General features: G+C 32.0%; 1 long non-coding RNA gene and 1 other non-coding gene across 2 annotated transcripts; one reads left to right on the top strand and one right to left on the bottom strand.

The window, feature by feature from the left end:
* Positions 1 to 330: 330 nt before the first annotated feature.
* LOC130800694 (uncharacterized) lies at positions 331 to 2,849 on the top strand. Its single transcript, XR_009039484.1, has 2 exons — positions 331 to 797; positions 2,526 to 2,849. It is a non-coding gene; the product is annotated as an uncharacterized LOC130800694 (long non-coding RNA).
* TRNAP-AGG (transfer RNA proline (anticodon AGG)) lies at positions 404 to 475 on the bottom strand. Its single transcript has one exon. It is a non-coding gene; the product is annotated as a tRNA-Pro (tRNA).
* Positions 2,850 to 19,737: the final 16,888 nt, after the last annotated feature.

Here is a 19,737-nt window from a genome sequence, read left to right as displayed (position 1 = left end):
TCACAAACAATATAATAGAGCAACGTGCAAACAATAAAAGAAAATTCCATAAATTGCTAATCATGATTTGTTGATAAAGAAATGACTACAAAATAAAATAAAAAGAAACAAAAAAAATAATAGTTAAATTTCATAATTATACTTATTAGATTCGAAAACCTAGAAGACCTCTATAAAACCTCAAAGTACTAATTATTCAAAGTTGATTATAATTAGCAACATAAAACAACATACATAGGCTTTAAGTTCAACGTGCCTTATTTCCTTTCATAATCTTATTTGTGTAATAAGATTAATCCTTTCTTCGAAATTCCTTAGTCCCATGGCCACTCCGTGAAAAATGTCCTTCAGAGGATAGTTAGATTTTGATAGAAAAAGAAAATGGTCTTCTAAAGAATAAAAAGGGGCATTCCGAGAATTGAACTCGGGACCTCTCGCACCCTAAGCGAGAATCATACCACTAGACCAAATGCCCTTCGTTAACTGTAGTGGCCCAACAATTTTATGGGCCTGGATTCGGATTCGAGGCACCTTGAAAACTTCAACATTTCTTCTTCGACGCACAGGAAGATTGAAGAAAAGTGCACATGATATATTAGAGTTCTTTCCTTCTATTTTCCATTGATAATCCAACATAAATTCATTGTAAAAACATTGAATTGTGAGGAAGAAAAATGACGGGATCATCAGCAATGTTCAAGTTTTTGAAGCCATCAATGAGACCTCAGCTTACTGATATCCAAGGCGCCGTTGGTTGGGGCGTTGCTGCTGCCACTGCTGGCCTTTATCTCGTCCAGGTTTTTTTCTCTTCACATTTTTATCTGTTATGTATCATCTGTTGCTTTTTTAAATTCAGAAATATATTATGTGTTGTTAGATTGAACAAGCTTCATCTAAGATGAAGTATTATGGGATTAGATCTGATTTGTTTGAATTGATTTGATGCGTGATTATGAAATTGTAGTTTTCAATCTGGGATATGTAAGTTTGGTAGGAAGAAAAAGGTTGACTGAGCTTTGGAAAAGTACTACAAAAACATTTCTTACCCTAATTCCATGAAGGGGCTCACAGGTTGTTGGGGGTTCAGATGTACACGACCTTTCATTGTTAGTGGTTTTTTCCAATTGACCCTTTTGAAAGGTAGTTAAATCATAGATATTTGATGGGTTGTTCTGGAAGATGCTGTTTTGGGGTTTGAATGTGCTGGTTTGTGTTTTTAGATGTGAGTTTTAGTAGAATCGGTGGGATTTTTATGGGTTTTTTTCACAGATTTCAAGTATCTGGGGTTTTCAAATTTGCAAAAATTGAAAATCAACCTAAAATCAACAGATTTAGGTGCAAATTAGCCCCAAAAGATTTCCGGCTAGTGACATTTCAAAAGTTATTTCCCGTTTTCAACGTCTCATTTCTTTAAATTTCTACATATTGTTCCTGTGAATTTTGCCAAATTTGAATTTTTGTGTTGGCGAACACTGTTGCAGCTAAAATTTTAAGGCTTTACAGTGCTTCTTTATGTTTAGTACTTTTGCAGCTAAACTTGCAGATATGTTCACTACTTGTTAAGGAACGTCTAAGGGACTTGTTCAGAAATCTTTTTTTGGGGTAGAGGGGAATCTTGGATTCATTTTGGCTGCGGATGTTATGAAAGTTCGTGTTTCAACATCTATGTGTTTTGTCTTTGGTGTTTAGTTCAATTATAGTTAACAGGTGTTAAAAAAAACTGTGCCCTTGGTGCTAAGACTCATGGAGCAACAACCCTAGAGTTTTTATATACATGAGCAGGGTGGTTACAATAGAAACACCAATGTGGAAAAAAGCTTAGAAAGGTGCAGGTGGAGCTTCTTTCCACATTTAATGTCTGTTTTCAATTTTCATGACCAGGAACTAGAACCCTGATCACCTTAGTGCACCTTTTGCTTTTGTATTACATTGTCTTTACTATTAAAGAGAATCAAGGATATCTTAGGCTTCTTTGCAAAATTGGAAGAATGTATTCTAGCTGAGCCCCTCTTAGGATTTACTCTTACGGTTCAAACTTCATTGTCGGAATGGGTATTTAGGACTGCCTCTCCGTGTCTCCCAAATAAAGCAAATCAATGGTATGAATTGATAACATCTGTTAGACTAGTAGGCTTGTAGCATCTATCTAATTGGCTTTCACTCTTTATAGGAAGGCATGTGTTCCCATAGGCTCCACATTGGAACTTCCCTTATACAAAAATGATGGAAAAATGGTCCAAAATCGAATTTTACATCAATATATTAATTTTAGGGGAGCTTTTGTTGAAATCACTCAGAGGAAGTAGAAGTATTTTGTAAGATCTGTATTTTTTCTTAAAATGTTTATAACATTGTGTCTGGTTTAACTGTCTTTGACATCAAAGAGAGTAAGGATATCTGAGCCTTCTTTTACTCTAGGATATGCCTTGGAAACCCTTCATAGAAATTCAGGATATTTTACTCATATCATACTGGATTTATTAGCATGTAAAATTGGGGTATTAACAAAATTTTCTTGTTGACAGCCATGGGGTTGGATTAAGAGGACTTTCATCGACAAGCCGCAGGAGGAGAATTAAAAACATGTATGTCATTAAAAGAGAAATTTACTCAGTTTGAATCTAAGAATACCATTTCTTGTCTATCAGAACATGAGTCTTTGGTCATGGGATTTTCAACGTAATTTAGATTATTATTGCTGTTGAATGTTGATGGCTTCAATTTTCTCTCATTCTTGCAAATTGCAATAATCACTTCTTAGACTACTATTGGAATTAGTCTTCAACTTTTATGTAAGAATTACAAAATTAAAGTTTATATATTAAAAATATCAACAATTTTGATTAGAAGTGGATGATATTATGAGGCAAATAATGGGTTTCCTAAACAAAGTAGAGTAGTTAATAATATAATTGTTTTCACTTTGAACTACTAAAAAAGAAAATTGTGCATTCTCATTCTTTACCGCTTGATAATCTCACATTAGATTGTAATCAAATTAAAAATTAAGAAGAAGAATATAATGTTTAATCATTAGTGCTTAATTACAAAGGGAATGTTATGATACGTTATATTTGCAAATTAATGCTAAAAAAACTCATTCTCATTGTCTTTTAACGCCATTAACCAATTGCTCCACAAGTGTCATTAATTGGGTTTACTTTACGCTTTCATCTAAACAAGTTTGAAGATTTTTAAATATATATATATATATATATGTTAATTATACTCTTAATAGTAGTTGAGGTCGTTTTGGATCAACCATTATTAACAAAAATTAGGCGCATTTAATACAAATAAGAAGCATGTAGGATTCTCATTATTTATTTTTTAAAACCGAATAACAAGACAAATCTAAATTTATTGTGAACACACATAGTTTGTATGCTATACATTGCTTTTTTTTTTTCGTGTGCACACTTATCTTTCCAACTCTTAAACCCTTATACTCAAGGCTCCAATTGATGATTTTTCCAATGACAAAATTAAAGGCCTAATTAATTATTGAAGTATATCAAGAGTGAATACAAAATAATATTATAGGGTTGGTCGAATATCTACATATTATTAAAAATTATAATGCAAATACAAATTATAATATGGGAATTTGTATTTTCCTTTCTTGATGGCTAAATCAAACTTACACAAAAGCACTAAGAAATAACTTGAAGATGATCTTTGTAACGACAATCGTTATCCGGAAACTTGATATTTGTTGTAGACGTGTAATCACTTTCTTTTTGTGATATTTCCCCCACAAAGGTACTTGGGTTTTGACTTGGAAATTCACAATGAGATACACATAACACAACACACCCTTAGTACGTAGGGTATGAAACTTAACAACAAAGTGTTTGATGAATTATAAACTCTAGAAGTTCTAACAAGAAGTTTATAACTCTTTTTGAAAGAACACAAGTAAGAGAGAAAGTAAGGATAAAGAATTCAGAAAAATGGTGTAAGTGACATCTTTCCTCAAGTCTCTATTTATACTAGTTCAAGTATACTAAAGAGTCATTGACATTTAATCACCCATTGATGATCAAGTATAATAACCATCAATCAATACCATTATAACTATGGTATTCATGAGCATTATTCACACTGTTAAGTCACTTGTAACTCCATAATCAAAGTTGAGCAAAAATAGAATTCAATGCTCATTGATCAAAGAATACGAAAAGGCACATTTTTGTCCTTCCCTTTGACCCCTTTAGACCTTGTATGTTTAGTACACTTTGTCCCTCTACTGTTTGTAGTATTCGGTGATAATTCTTAGGATTTAATATATACACTAAATGTTTAACAATCCTCCCCCATTTAAAGTATATTAAAACCTCTTTCTCAATTACAAAATAAATTTTATAATTTTATTTCATGCATCAACGCTAATGTCCCAACGGATTGAATTAATGCCTAGTACAACCCACTTTACAAGTGATCGAGCTAGAATTGATATCCATTCGGATTTGAATCAATAACCCTTCCAACTACTCGAAGATGAAGTACACACAAAATCAATAACACAAAGTCATTAACCTGATACATTATAATGTCGTGTCTGTATCTTATTCATAGGTTTATCATAGTCGGTATGCCAATCTTGACTACTTGAAGCGGCCACACTTCCAACTTATATAGGTAGATTCTCATTACGTATAAAACATATCCACGTGAAACGAATACAACACCAAGAGCTCTTCAGCTTTTGATCTTGAGAACTTTCAATGGACGACTACCTCGTTCATCACGGTCCAACGCAACGATAGGTTATTAGAACTTGTTGCTTACAAAAATCAAAAGGAATTTTACCACATTGAATTCAAGACACGATGTTACTCATGTGTGATTGGGCTTTTCCAAATGACTTTTATTGACCTAATCCGATTGCAATTGACGTTTGTTCAATTGAATCCCTACTCATGGCTTTCGTAAAAGAATCAGCCACTTTGAACTTAGTGTTCACATAGTCAATAGTTATGACCCCATTAGTGATAAGTCCTTGCACTAGGCTGTTCCTAAGAGCAATATGACGAGACTTACCATTATACACTTGACTATAAGCCCTACCTAAAGTCGTCATGCAATTTGCATGAATCGTCACCGGTGAAATTGGCTTAGGTAACAAATGTATCTTAAACATGAGATTCCTTAACCACTCTACTTCATTAGATGCTAAGGCAAGAGCTATGAATTCCGCTGACATAGTAAAATTAACTATACATGTTTGTTTCTTAAAGAACCATGAGATGGCACCTCCCCCATAAACAAACACCAAACTTTTAAGACAACTTAAAATTTGGTTTTCTTTTGTACCAAAGTTTATAAGGAGTCTCCTTATTCGTTCTTGTTGGAACCCGGTTAACAATGTGACAACTCGTCAACATTGCTTCACCCAAAATCCTTCACTCAAGCCTGAGTAGGATAACATGGAATTTAACCATCTCGCATGATCTTAATATCTAAGACCACATCGACCTCCCCATATCTTTTGAAGGTCCTTGACAAAAAATCTTTTGTCTTTTGAACTTGTACTAAACTAGTACTAAAGATGAGCATGTTATCTACATATAGACAAATGATAACCCCATATCCATGGGTATCAAACTTGCTATATACATAACAAACATGGAAAAACATTAATAAAAGTTATGACATATTTCTTGTTTCACAATGATGGTGTACTATGAAAGTCACAAAGATTACTATGTATCAATTCTAAGATTTTGGATTTTCGTTCAATGCTTTTAAAAGGTGTTCTTGTGATCTTATTTAACATGCATGTTTTGCAATTTTTAGACATTTTAGTGCACATAGGAATCAAGTCATGTTTAGACATAAAAACAATTTTATCAAAATTGACATGTCGTAGTCTAATATGCCACAAATAATGCAAATCAACCTTTTTCATTACTTAAAACATGTGAAACATTACATATAACATCTTTATTCAAATCTAAAGATAACTTAAAAATACTATTACATAAATAAGCACGTCCTACAAACAAGTTATTCGAGATAATACACCTATCGGCGTCAAATGCTAATTTGTAGCTCAATCGATTCAAGACCGGTCCCGAGACAAGAATTCTACTAATTTCGGGTGTATTGTAATCATCCCTTATGTAAGGTTTTGAACCATCTTGTAGAGTTACATACATGTCTCGAAGCCCCTAATTGATCCACCAAGACAAAGTATCATCCTTGATAAGGAGGGTCCTTGCTTGTAGAAGCTTGATCACCCTTTGGCTTCTTTTGCTTGTTCTTGAATAAAAAGCAATTTTTCTTTTAGTGTTCGGGCTTTCCAAATTCCCAACATGCCTTTTCACCGGCATTAAAAGTAGTGGCCTTCCCCTTAAAAGATGCACTTTTCTTTCTTTTCTCACCGGAATGGGATGGTTTCCCCTCCGCAACCATGTTTATGGTACCAACATTAGGATTTTCATCCTTTCGATTCTCTTGAATCCTTAAGCTAGACTCAGCAACTATATGTTGTCCAAGATCGGAGAGTGTAATCTCGTCTCTTTTATGCTTTAAAACATGTCTAACATCTCTTTAAGAGGGAGGCAACTTGTCTATAATGCTTACAATAAACGCTTCATCCATTTCAATTTTATGAAGTTTCATATTAGCATGCATTCTTTGTAAGTCATGAAATTGATCAATTATGGGGCGATTTTCAACCATCTTATAAGAATTAAAATTACTTACAAGAACTTTCTCAGAGCTAACATCCTCCGCCATGTAATTTGTTTTCCAAAGTCTCCCATAATTCCTTAGCGGACTCATGGTATTGGTAGATGTCAAAGAGCGAATCTTGCATTCCATTGAGAATATGTCCCCGACCAATGAAATCATCATTTTTCCATTTACCTCTTTTCCTTAATTGCTCAAGAGTTTCATTTTCCACCTCCTCCGGTTTGGAATACTTATCACGTAAGCCAAGTTCAAAGTAGTGAGGAGGATCATCATCTTCTTTTGCCAACAAACTTGTCCTACTTAGTGAAATTAGAAGTAAGTTCTTTGATACTCGCCATCCCGAAGAAAAGTATCATAAAAGATTATTAGGAAATAATAATGCAAATACAAATTACAATATGGGAATTTGTATTTCCCTTTGTTGATGGCTAAAACAAACTTACACAAAAGCACTAAGAAATAACTTGAAGATGATCTTTGTAACGGTAACCGCTACCCGGAAACTTGATAATTGTTGTAGGCATGTAATTACTTTCCTTTTGTGATATTTCCACTCACAAAGGTACTTGGGTTTTGACTTGGAAATTTACAATGAGATACAAACAACACAACACACCCTTAGTACTTAGGGTATGAAACTTAACAACAAAGTGTTTGATGAATTATAAACTCTGGAAGTTCTAACAAGAAGTTTATAACTCTTTTTGAAAGAACACAAGTAAGAGAGAGAAAGTAAGAATAAAGAATTCAGAAAAATGGTCCCCAAGATCCTATTTATACTAGTTCAAGTATATCAAAGTGTCATTGACATTTCATCACCCGTTGATGATCATGTATAATAACCATCAATCAATACCATTATAACTATGGTATTCATGAGCATTGCTGACACTATTAAGTCATTTGTAACTCCATAATCAAAGTTGAACAAGAATAGAATTCAATGCTCATTGATCAAAGAACACGAAAAGACACATTTTTGTTTCAATTTGTCTTTTGTCCTTCCCTTTGACCTACCTTGTATGTTTAGTAGGGGTGTTCAAAAATATCCGATTCCGAAAACCCGATCCGAAAACTCGGTTTCCGATTTTTAAAAGCGGATAAATTACCCGATTTCCAAAATTCGGATAATCCGGGTCGGGTACCTGGTTTTAAAACCGGGTATTCGGGTCGGATACGGATCACGAATTTTGGAAACCGGGTACCCGGTATCCGGTTTTAATTTTTTTTTTTATTTATTATTTTTTTTTTAAATTTTTAAATATAAAAAGTAAAATTAAAAACCCTAAATCAGATTTCTACCTTGTGCGTGCCGCCTTCCATTCCAGATTCCAGTGTCTTCCTTCTTCTTCCTCTGATTCGCCATTGATATTCCTTCTTCTTCCTCCTTCATTCTTGCTTGCCTTGTTCCTCCTTCACCATTCACGCCGTTATCTTTAATTGGGTAAGTTTGTTTCAATTTTTTTGCCATGTTCTTCTTCAGTTGTTCTTCACTTCTTCAGTATGTATTTAATTTTTTTTTTTGTCATTTTCGATTTCGATTTCATTATCTTAGTACTTATTCATTTAACAATTTCATTATCTTCTTCTTCTTCTTCTTCGGTTGTCACAGTCTCACAGAACATCTTCACTCTTCATTTAACAAAACTGAAATTCCGATTTTCAGTACTAATTTATTTTTTTTTGCCATTTTCGATTTGAACACAGATTTAATCTGCCATTTTCCGTGTTGAATTGAAGATCTACATGGATTCTTACACACCGGTTCCACCATCTAGATTTTCAGTATTCTGTATTTAGTTTGATATTTGTTCCGCCATTGATATTTGTTCTGATATTTATTCTGATATTTGTTCTGATTTTCGGTATTCGGTATTCATGTAACTTATTTATTCTGATATTTACCATTCTATATTCTATTTTGATTCATGTAAGTTGTGAGTTCATTGTGAATTGATTGTGATTGGGAATTACATTTGGAGAAAATAATTGATTGGGAACCACTAATGAATTGTTATTACTGATTGTGTTATTACATTGGGAATCATTGGAGAAAATAAGTTGTGATATTGTTGTAAGTTGTGAGTTGTTATTACTTATTACTGATTGTGTTAGGCTAAATGAACTGATGAAATGATGATGATGAAATTGTTAAGCCACTGTTAGCTGAAAGGTCTTGGATTATGTTTAAAAATTGTTAAAAGAATTAAGAAAAAAAAATAAAAAAAAAATAAACAAAACCGGGTACCCGGTTTTCGACCCGGTTTAAACCGGGTCGAATCCGGAATACAATTTTAGCTATCCGGAAAACCGGGTACCCGGTTTTTCGGAACCGGGTCGACCCGGTATCCGGTTTTGAACACCCCTAATGTTTAGTACACTTTGCGGGTCCCGCAATTATATGTAGTACTTAGTGATAATTCTTAGAATTTAATATACATATTATATGTTATACTATTAATAAACAATTGACCCGACCATGGATAAGATAATGGGAGTCTAGATTCCCTTAGCTGTACCTAATATTACCTTTCGTCTTTAATAATTGCTACAATCACTATAGCATCTATGGTTCATTTTTTTACATAGATTATTTTTACTTAAAATTTATGAAATAAATAAAAAAACTATTTAAGAATAACTAATAAAATACTTAACAAATATGAATTTCTTAAAAGCTGTCTTTGATAGTGATGGTGAAAATAGGTCCCCCAATGCAATTTGAATTTGTGTGATGCCTGGAATGCTGCTGTGAGCTACAACACTTGTGACATGTACTCCTATAATTTGTTGTGGTTCATAAAATTGCTTAATTTACAAATGTCAAAAGCAAAACAAGTTGCATTTCGGCATTCAGCGTACGATTCCTTTCTCTTGTGATTCTGTGGGCCTTCAATCGCTACAAGCCTACAACCAATTTAGGATATCCATCGGTTGAGATGACGTTTGTGATTAAAAGGTTAGGACTAGGAGTTAAAATTTAAAAAGTAGTCTTTTATTGAAATATTTTCTAAGTTTTAAAATACTTGTTATATTTTGATTATGGGTACTATTTATTATTTGAATTTATTTTATATATTGCGGCTATTGAGTAAATAAAATTACAGTCAAGTGGAATTTTGTTCGGATCGTCTAATTGAATACTTTCATAATATTAACTTTTTATAATTTTAAATGTGTATAATTCAACATATAAATGAACAAAGTAACACATTGAATTGCGTAAAACGTCAAATGTAGCAAGTATAATGGAACAGAGGAAGTATTGAATAGCTTTAATCTACATAACATTTTGTGTTGAGACTAGTGATGGCCACGGTTCTCTTTGGGTTGGGTCAATTTAGGTTCTAATTTGATTTGTTTAATTTCCGGTTCCTAAAAACTGGAATGTGATACGGATTGTTGGGTTTCATTTCTGGTTCCAAATGGTTCTGGACGGTTACTTGGCGGTTCTCAGCGGTTCAACTCTCAGGTGTATGGGTCAGACCATTGGTTCAATTTTTTTTTTCGCTTTAAATATAAGTAAAAAAAATCATATAAAGTACTATAATAATGTGGATGTACCTTTGTTGATTATTATCGAAATTCATTGTTTATCAATTGTTTATTAAAATATTACTAAACAAAGAAAAAATAAAATTAATAAAAAATAATATTAATATAAAAAATAGTTGCTATAAAAACTGTAGCAACTATTAAAATTCAGAGGAATTACTTTATCTGATCTGGTAGAAGTTTGCGCTTCACTACATCTAATACTCATCAAATCTTGGAAATGAAAGGTCAATTAAACTTTTTGTTTTAAAGTCGTCTCATTGTGAGACAGTTTCATAGTCGTTGTATTAGAATAATAGAGTTATGAAATGAATTACTTCAAGTCAATTTGTATTTAATATACTAAATATTGTTATTTTTGTGTCAGACTTTATTATTTTTCTTCTAGCTTAATTTATACGACTTGTAATTAAAGTTAAAGTTAGTTAATTACTATATCAAACGTTATTGTTAATTTTAAATGTTAATTATTATAAAAAATAGAATTTTTGTTGTTGTTGTTAATTCCACTTAAATACGTGATATTACACGGCTTTAACAACCAAATGAACTAAAGTTCATATAAACAGTTAGTAATGCCTACAATACAAATGAATATCTAGTTGGATTGAATTTCACAATACTTTCGACTCAAATTAAAAGATTTGTTTTATAAATTAATATAGATTTGTTTTATAAATTAATATTTCATGCAAATTGTAACCTTAATGTTGGATCCAATCAAGTAACAACTTGAGATGGTCTAAAATTTTCAAACCCAGACCCAAACCTTTTGAATTTGACGGGTCGAGGGTCTTTAATGGGCCTTTAATAGACATAAAACAAAGTTTCTTTGATTTGTCAAAATTGAACCTTTTGCGAGTCATTTTGTATTTTTATAAGCAACTTATTATCGTATTACAAACACTTATTCGAGTCCATGAAATTCAAAATACAAAATAATTACTTAAAAGTAAAAATACTTATGTAAATGCTAATTAAAAACCATACACTTGTCTAAATGCATAAGTAAAAACACTTGTCTCAGGGGCCACCTTAGGATCCGAACCCGAACCCGTCAAATATTTTTTGGATTCAGATCCGACCCGGATTTGATAAATCTCAAAAATTAAGACCCAAACTCTTAAAAGAGAACGGATCCAGAGCAGGTCCAATGGGATCCTAAACCCATTACCAGTAACAACAGGTCTATAACATAGGAAAAAGAGAGAAATAAAAGGACCGTACAACAAATCAAACATATATGTGCATTACATTATTAAATTTATATAATCTTTGATTTAGCTAGTAGATGTAAGATAATTAGATTACAAAAAAATGTGAAAAAAAAATAAAAAATAAAATTGAGGTCTAACAAAACTTGAAGTAATGCCAAAACATAAGTTACAAAAAGTAAAGGAAAATTCATAAAATGGTTTATATTATTGGTTAAATCTAAGTAGGTGAAGGACCGAGTTCCTTTAGAGCTTGAAAGACCTTAGAGCTCTTATCAAAAATCTGAGCCCTACGATTATAATCAATCGCCTCACGTCCTTCATCATTTCCCATGATTGCTTCTCTCTCTAAACACTCTAACAATTCTATCAACTCTGCGGATGATGATGATGATGATAATGATCTCTCTTTCTTACAACAATTTTTCATCTCTCTCCATTCTCTTCCTTGATTTACAATCTCTTGTAACTGTCTCTCTAGATCCACCATAAGACTCGTGTTCTTCCCACACTTAATCCTTCCGTTCATCTTCTTGGTGCTCTTGGGTGGGAGTGAGAGTGGGACCCATTCGACGACTAAGCCATGTTTGGAATTGGTTGAAGATAATGAAGAGGTGAAAACCGGAGAAATATAGTTTTGTGTTTTGAGATTACACATTGTGAATTCCATATTGTTTTTTGTTTTTTTGTTTAGTGTTGGATTTTGAATTTTTAAATTAGATGGACAACATTTATATAGAAGTTGTTAATGTTACTTGTGGGTTGTGAAATGAAATGACCTACCCCATTTGCGTCGTGTCATTTGTGAGGTGCATAATATTGTTCCCACGTGTCTTTCTGTCGGTTGCTCAAATATTTTTTAAATTAAATTTTTTGATAGACACATTAATATAATGCAATCAATGCGTCATAAATTCTTTGTTTAAGATAAACTACACATCTATACTTCCTATATACTAAAACAAAATACAACTGATATACACAACTTAAAAAATTAATGAGTTGTCATCTTCCCATTAAATTGTTTCCCTCATTTAAGTAAAAATAATGTCATTGAATAAGGATGATTACAAAAATCTTAAATGTTAATGATGATTATAAAATAATTAATTTGGCCATTCTTAAAAACTTTAGTTAGGGCTATAACATATACTATTAAAATTTGAAAAACAATACAATAAGTAGTAGTATGTAATCAAAATGTGCAAAATATTATCTTTGATTTTTAATTTACAAAGCACCAATAATTTATATTTATTTAAAAAAATATTCATTTATTTACAAATTAATTATATTATTTTTAAATATACTTCTAAAAAAAGTTCACTAAAATGCTAATTATGTTATAGATATAATTTATAACGGCCAATTGCTTTATCATTATTATAATTGATAACTATAAAAAAAATTAAGTTTGAATTCCAATTTTCATAAATGTAATAAAATATGTATTAAGAAATAATAAAAAATTAATGTAATATTATGCCGGACCTATTCAATTCATTTGGCTTTTACATCAAAATGAAAAAAAATAAAAAAGATGGCACGGAGTTTATGTAGTTTCTAAACTAGACATATGTACAACATTTAATTACTAGGAGTACTATTATACTTTCTCCTTTGCACTATAGTTGTTACATTTGAATTTTTATACAATTTAATGTATTATATTGATTATTTATATATTGAATTATACACATTTTAAAATTATGAAAAATTAATATTATAAAAGTATGCATTAGACGATTCAAAAAAAATTCCACTTGACTATATTTTTTATTACATATTAGCCGTAAATTATAAAATAAACATAAATGATGAATAGTTGTTAGTAACAATTATGTAACGACTATTTTAGAACGGAGGAAGTAAAAATATAAATTATTACTATTCTTTTTGCTTTTGAAAAATAATGACTTTTAAGGCAGAAAATGATATTATAAATGTTAAAATACTAATTTTATTTTGATCTCTTTATACGAATATGTTTCCCCGGAATACAATATCATACAAAAATTGCTCTTTGTTAGGACTACTAATTAGTGTTTTTTTTATTTAACTCGTGAAAAATAGCATTTTTTAATGTCATATTCTTGAAGATACTAGATTACGTATTGCATGATGCAATCATGAAATGAAAGTATTGTTCACTGTACTTCTCATCCTATATTTGGAACTAAATTGGCAGACCAGGAATTTGTGTGATGTTGTTTCGTCGTAGATGGTGCTAGAGCGAGCCACCTAGGAAGCAGATTATGCATTAGTCACTGTAAACAATTACTTTTTATATTCCAATAAAATTGCAATTGCTACTAACGCACTAAAAGAAAATAACATTACCATTGTTAAAATTGTTTAGATGATATATTATAACCATGTGAGATCTCGTTAAATTTGTTTTAATGTATATTTTTTTATTATATATTTTTTTAATTTTTTATTATACGTATTTAGAGATATTAAGGCTCGAACTTTACTTTGAAAATTATGCAAAAAGTAACCGAGAAGAAAAAAAAATTTAATGAATTAATTTCTTTTAATAATTGCTTCGCATTACATAGGTTACCAACTATTTATAGTCTCGTTTCGAAAAAAAGGAAAAATTATCTACAATAATCTAATATTTACTCGATTTTTCTAAAATAATCCATAATAAATCATGAATAATCCAAATTTGGTAACCGGTAACCTGCTATAGCAGATAATTTTATTAAAAAAATAAAATTCGAAAAACTAAAGATTAATTAAAAAAAAAAAAAAAAAAAAACTTGATCATCAAAACTCTCCATATCTATTTCCACTGTCATCACACACTCATTGGTTATTCGTTCATCCAAACTACTTCATTTCCATCATCTTCATCATTTAATTTCATCAACTTCACCTTGACATAAAAATATCATACACACCAAAATTTATAGTACTAAAGTAGTATTACATAATTCTTGATTATAAATGATATAATAATTTAGTCTCAAAATAGTACATGGGTTATGTAATGATGGAAGAAGAGTATAATAATAACATTGAAATATATCTATAGAAATAGAAGTATAATATAACTAGAAAGGAGGCAAAGCTGGGGCAATGCCAAAATGCAGGGACAAAACTGGGGCAATGTAAGCACCAAATTCGGTGGAGATGGATCCAACTTGAGCACCCTTGAATGTAGATCCATGGACACTTGAAACAGGTTCTGCTGCTACAATTCCGGAGCTCTTAATTTCAGACATTCCTCTCCTTGGGTTCTCTCTTTGTGTCTCACATAATTTGGGTTCTCCGAAAATTATCATCAAAGCATCATCAAAATCTCAAAACTCAAGCTTACTCAGAAGAGGTTCAAGTAATCATTTCATAGAATGCAAATATGAAGTTTTAATCATGGGAAAGATCAATAGGTGGAGGAGTAAGCAAAAGATTTGAGTCAATATTACAGAGAATGGTGGGTGGTGGAAACAGGGGAGAGGGTATTCGCCGGGAGAGAGGAATGCCCGGGGAGGAAGGGTGGTCTGGGTGGCAGTGGCCACGGTGGGGTGGTAGTTTTTGGCTGGGGTGGGTTGGGAGTGGAAGAACTACTTTGTTTTTTGTTTTTTTTTTTAATTATTTATTTTATGCTTTTTATTTTTTTTTATTTTTTTTTAAATTAACCTACAATAACATGTTATTATTTTGCCAATAAAATTCTTGGATGAATGATTTTATAACTGAGATTATTCATGGTTAATCAAAAGTTAGAATTATTGTAAGAAAATCGTAAAAAAGTTGGATTATTATCGGTAATTTTCCAAAAAAACAAAACCTATTTATAGTCTAATGTATGTATTGTCACTGCATAAGCATTGCCCACTTGACATTATTATTAATATCTTTTTTTCTAATCCTTTCTAGAGTTTAACTAATACACTATGGAGGTGTTTGGTTCATGACTTTTAACTTAGCTTTTAGGTTGGCTTTAGGTTTTTGGCTTTTTGTTTGGTGAAACAGCTAAAAAAAATTTTGGTAAATGGCTTTTAAAGGAGCTAAAAAGCTGGTTTTTGCCAAAAATAAAAAGGCTAGCTTTTTGGTTAGTGTAACAACCCGAGTTACCGTTAACTGAGTAAACAGGGTCATCACGAGGTACATTTCCCAAGAAACTGAAATCACACTTCCAAAACTTGAGCAAAGGGATCACAAGCTCTTCAACGTGACTAACTCAGCTAAATCTCAAAACAAACATCTAACTAAAACACAAGATAATCATACAATTCTCTACAAGTCCAATATAACCAACAGAACCAAATCTAATATACATTTATCCTAAATCCTAATACAAATCTACAAATTCCTACGTGCTTAGCTCAATATACATCCTTGGAACCTCTAATCACCTCCGCTAACCCATCCTTCTCGTCCGGTTCCGATCTGCAAACAAGCTAAAAGTTGGAAACAACAGAGGGTCAGATCAAACTGAATGAGAAGTAACAATCCAAAACAACAAAACACCGTAATTTCCAATCAAAGGTTTAAAAGCAACATCGGTTTCCTAGATCTATGTGCGCACAGGGAGTGTAGTTTGAGAGGTGCCCCATAGCTCTAAGGCTATGTCGCTCTCGGGTGAAGATAGTCAATATCTGAATGACAACTCGCTTCAAAAATAGGGAGCAGGGAACAATGTTCCTCAACTCCGTCAATGACCAGCTCGCAAGCCCGATCCATTGACCATATCATAATATCAACATAAGCATTCACAACAACATTTGTCTCAACAATTTTCAATTTCAAAAGAGCTTTGGTAAAAAGTTTATGTTCAAGAATGTAGTCTGGCCAGACCCTTTAAGGGACTACTACTATTTACCTACGATGTCTCTTCAAAGAGTTGAATCCTGATCACAGCTATCAACTAGAAGGGTTCTTCGATGATGTCGCCTCCTGAAGCATAACAATCATAATATCACAAAAAGGCGTCCGATGCTACTGTACTAATATATAAATTATTACATCTCCTTCTACAACCAAGGTTTAACTATGAATCTATTCTGGCGTTGCAACATCTCATGTCATAAGTTCATTTCTACACATATTAAAGAATCTAGGCAAACCAACAATGTTCATCACTTAGTCCAATCATATACCACAAAGACTTTATGATCCAAGAATCTAGGACTGTTTACACTCTACTAAAGGTTTCTCAACAATCATCACCCTCTTTATTAATTAAACACAACTTTTTCATTGATATCCAAAATCAATAATCCACAAAAGAATCTAATGATCCTTTACGAATATCACCTTGTTCAATTACTAAAACAACCAATATTCTTCCTAATATCAATGATTTCCAAAGAATCTCATACTTCAATTACGGCACCAATTATTTATTTATTTTTTCACCAGTATCTAACATCTCTTCAACAAAAACCATAATTTCCTTATTTCATAATTTCTCATTAACCTTCAAGACTCGACAAACTTAACTCAACATTCAATAATTTGCTACTAGATCTCGTTTGTTTAATCAAAAGGCTAAATTAGTTATAATTAAGAAATCAAAAATGAATAACTTGGTCTCTTTTTGACAAGTCTCTTTGCTCAGAAAAGAAATGCAATGAAAATAGAAACAATGATCTAAACTCTTAGAATTACATAAGAAGTCTGATAGATAGAAATAACCAATCTTGATAGGCGACAAAATCAGAAAATTGAAAGTTGCAATTGTGGTTCGAAATTGCAAATGTTGTTCAAGGCTGCAGCTGTTTCAGTTTCATTGAGTAGATCATTAGGAGTTTGTGAAATGCTTATTGTTCTTATTTCAAGAATTAGACAAGAATTGAAGATGGAGATTGTTTCCTTACCAGATATCAGAGACTCCAATATTAATGCTAGAATCAAGAGAGGGGACGCCGGTTAGGGTTGCAGAACCACTGTGTGAAGTGGTGCTCGTGGCCTCAATGAATGTTGGGTTTGCTGCCTGATTTTGTTGCTCAGAGAAGAAGGAAAAAGGAAGGAATGAGTTCGAATCAAGAGGAAGAGGATGAAGGATCTGTTTTATTAAGAATCAAGAGCAAGAATTGAGAATGAACCTTGCTTGTGTTGGCATTTGAAATTTTCAGAAAGAGGAAGAAGGTGTTACAGTTGATGCCTCAAGCATTTCGAAAGCCAGAAATGAAGGAGGAGGGAGAATTTCAAAAATGGGTTTGGAATTTTAAGGTGGAAGGTGATTGAAGTTTTTGCTGGGTTATGCGAAAAGAGGAGGGGGAATGTTTGGGTATTATTAATATTATTATTTATTTATTTATTTTAAATTTCGAATTAATTTCTCAAATGTCATAGTTAGCTTTTGCGCCAAAAATGAAAAAGCTAGCTTTTTTGGTTAGCTTTTGCGCCAAAAATGAAAAAGCTAGCTTTTTTGGTTTGCTTTTGCGCCAAAAATGAAAAAGCTGCTCCAACTAGCTTCTTTTTTGGTTAGCTTTTGATTTGTTGACCCACTTGTTCTCTAATAAACAACTAACAATCAATAATTAAATTTACCAAACATCTCTGCAAACAGCTGGCTTTTTTAGTTAACTTAAAATCCAACAAAAACAACCAACATTTCCACTTAGTCAAACAAACAAACTAAAAAAGCCAATAGTCAATTGCCAAACACCCCTATGATATGACTTTACTCTAGAGTCTAGATAAATATCTAAATGCTTTAGTTTTTTAACTTTATCTAAGATTTTTCACATTATTCTAACACTTTTCCTAATGTAAAAAATCTTGTACAAAAAATCACGAGATGTTCATCAATACTTGCCAATCTTGTAGCTTGGATTATCTTGTTTGGCCAATTGTCCCTTGTCATCTGATATATTTTCTCCATTTAACTTCATTTGATTTACGATTTCTATTACCCTTAAAACATAATCATTCATTAATTCTTTTTTTCATTTTTAAATTATCAAAATTAGGGGTGTCAAACAGGTCGGGTTGGGTCGTTTTCAGGTTCGGGTCATATATAAATGGGTCAATATACCCTTGACCTGAACCTGACCCATTTAATTAAATGGGTCAAAAATTAAAACCCCCACCTGATCTGTAGCAGGTCGGGTCAACCTGCTAATGACCCATTTAACCTGCTTTTTTTTTCAGGTCTATATTTCAAGTCATTTCACCCATTTGACCCATATATTATATTCACATTTCATAATAAAATTAAACATGCTTCAAAGTTCTTAAAAGTTTTCAAAAGTCAACAAACAAGCAAAATAGCACAACAAATTGTTAAGTTGACAAGCCAAAACCAAAAGTATCATAATTAGTTTCTAGTTTCTACAAATCATCATAATCTAAAATATGGTGGCTGATGAAGATGCTTTTGAACTGAATTCATGTTGATCGAAACTTTGACATGGACTTGGACTTGGACTAGGGTAAGATATGTCTTCTTCTTCTTCAACTTTAATCTTTATAACCATCCCACAAAGCTCATCCAATTGTGATTCCATTTTTGCTTCATTAACAAACAAAAATATAAGTTATCAAACAAACAAAAATAGTTTAAACTTCTACACAAAAATTACAATATGACAAAATTACAATATAAAAACTAATTTATGGCTAACACTATGAAAATAGAAATAAGAAAAAATCGAGTTGAAAATCTGAACATTGTAAAACACTGTAAAACTTTTAGCCATTAATGGAGTTAAGAATCGAACACAGCTTCATAAATCAGAAAATAAAGAACATGAAAATAAGAACAAGAAAAAATCAAAGAACATATGAATCACAAAAAAAAAAGAGAAAGAGAAGCTGATTGAATACCCGGCAAAGTGCTGAAAGATTAGGTAGATTGAATTGAAGATCAGGTAGATTGAACTGAAAAATCAAAAAAATCGAACACAATCCAAATCAGAAAAAATCGATCAAAAAAAAAATCAGAAAAATGGGAAAAGAAAGAAATAATTCTTACCTTGGTGCCGCCACAGAGAAGAGGAAGGAGAAGGCGCACTCCGAAGTCGCACAGAGAAGCAGCAAGCAGGAGACTGGAGAGTGGAGAAGAATTGAGGAAGGCGCCGCAGACCGCAGTTTAATGGTTTTTAGGTTTTAGATTTTTAGGGTTTATGAATTATGATACACCAGACGGGTCATATACCAGTAAGGCAGTAATACCACAATACATTACTGGTCCCAGTTATGAGTTATCTTTATTCTTTATGACTTTTTTTGAAATTTTCAATGGGTTAATAAATAGGTTAAATATGGGTCGACTTGACTTGATTGACCCATTTAATAAATGGGTTAAACA

The sequence above is a fragment of the Amaranthus tricolor genome, chromosome 15 (assembly GCF_026212465.1).
Source record: "Amaranthus tricolor cultivar Red isolate AtriRed21 chromosome 15, ASM2621246v1, whole genome shotgun sequence".
In the NCBI taxonomy this organism is placed as follows: Eukaryota; Viridiplantae; Streptophyta; class Magnoliopsida; order Caryophyllales; family Amaranthaceae; genus Amaranthus; species Amaranthus tricolor.
Note: the sequence above shows the minus strand (reverse complement) of the source record. Positions and strands in the feature narration are given on the sequence as shown.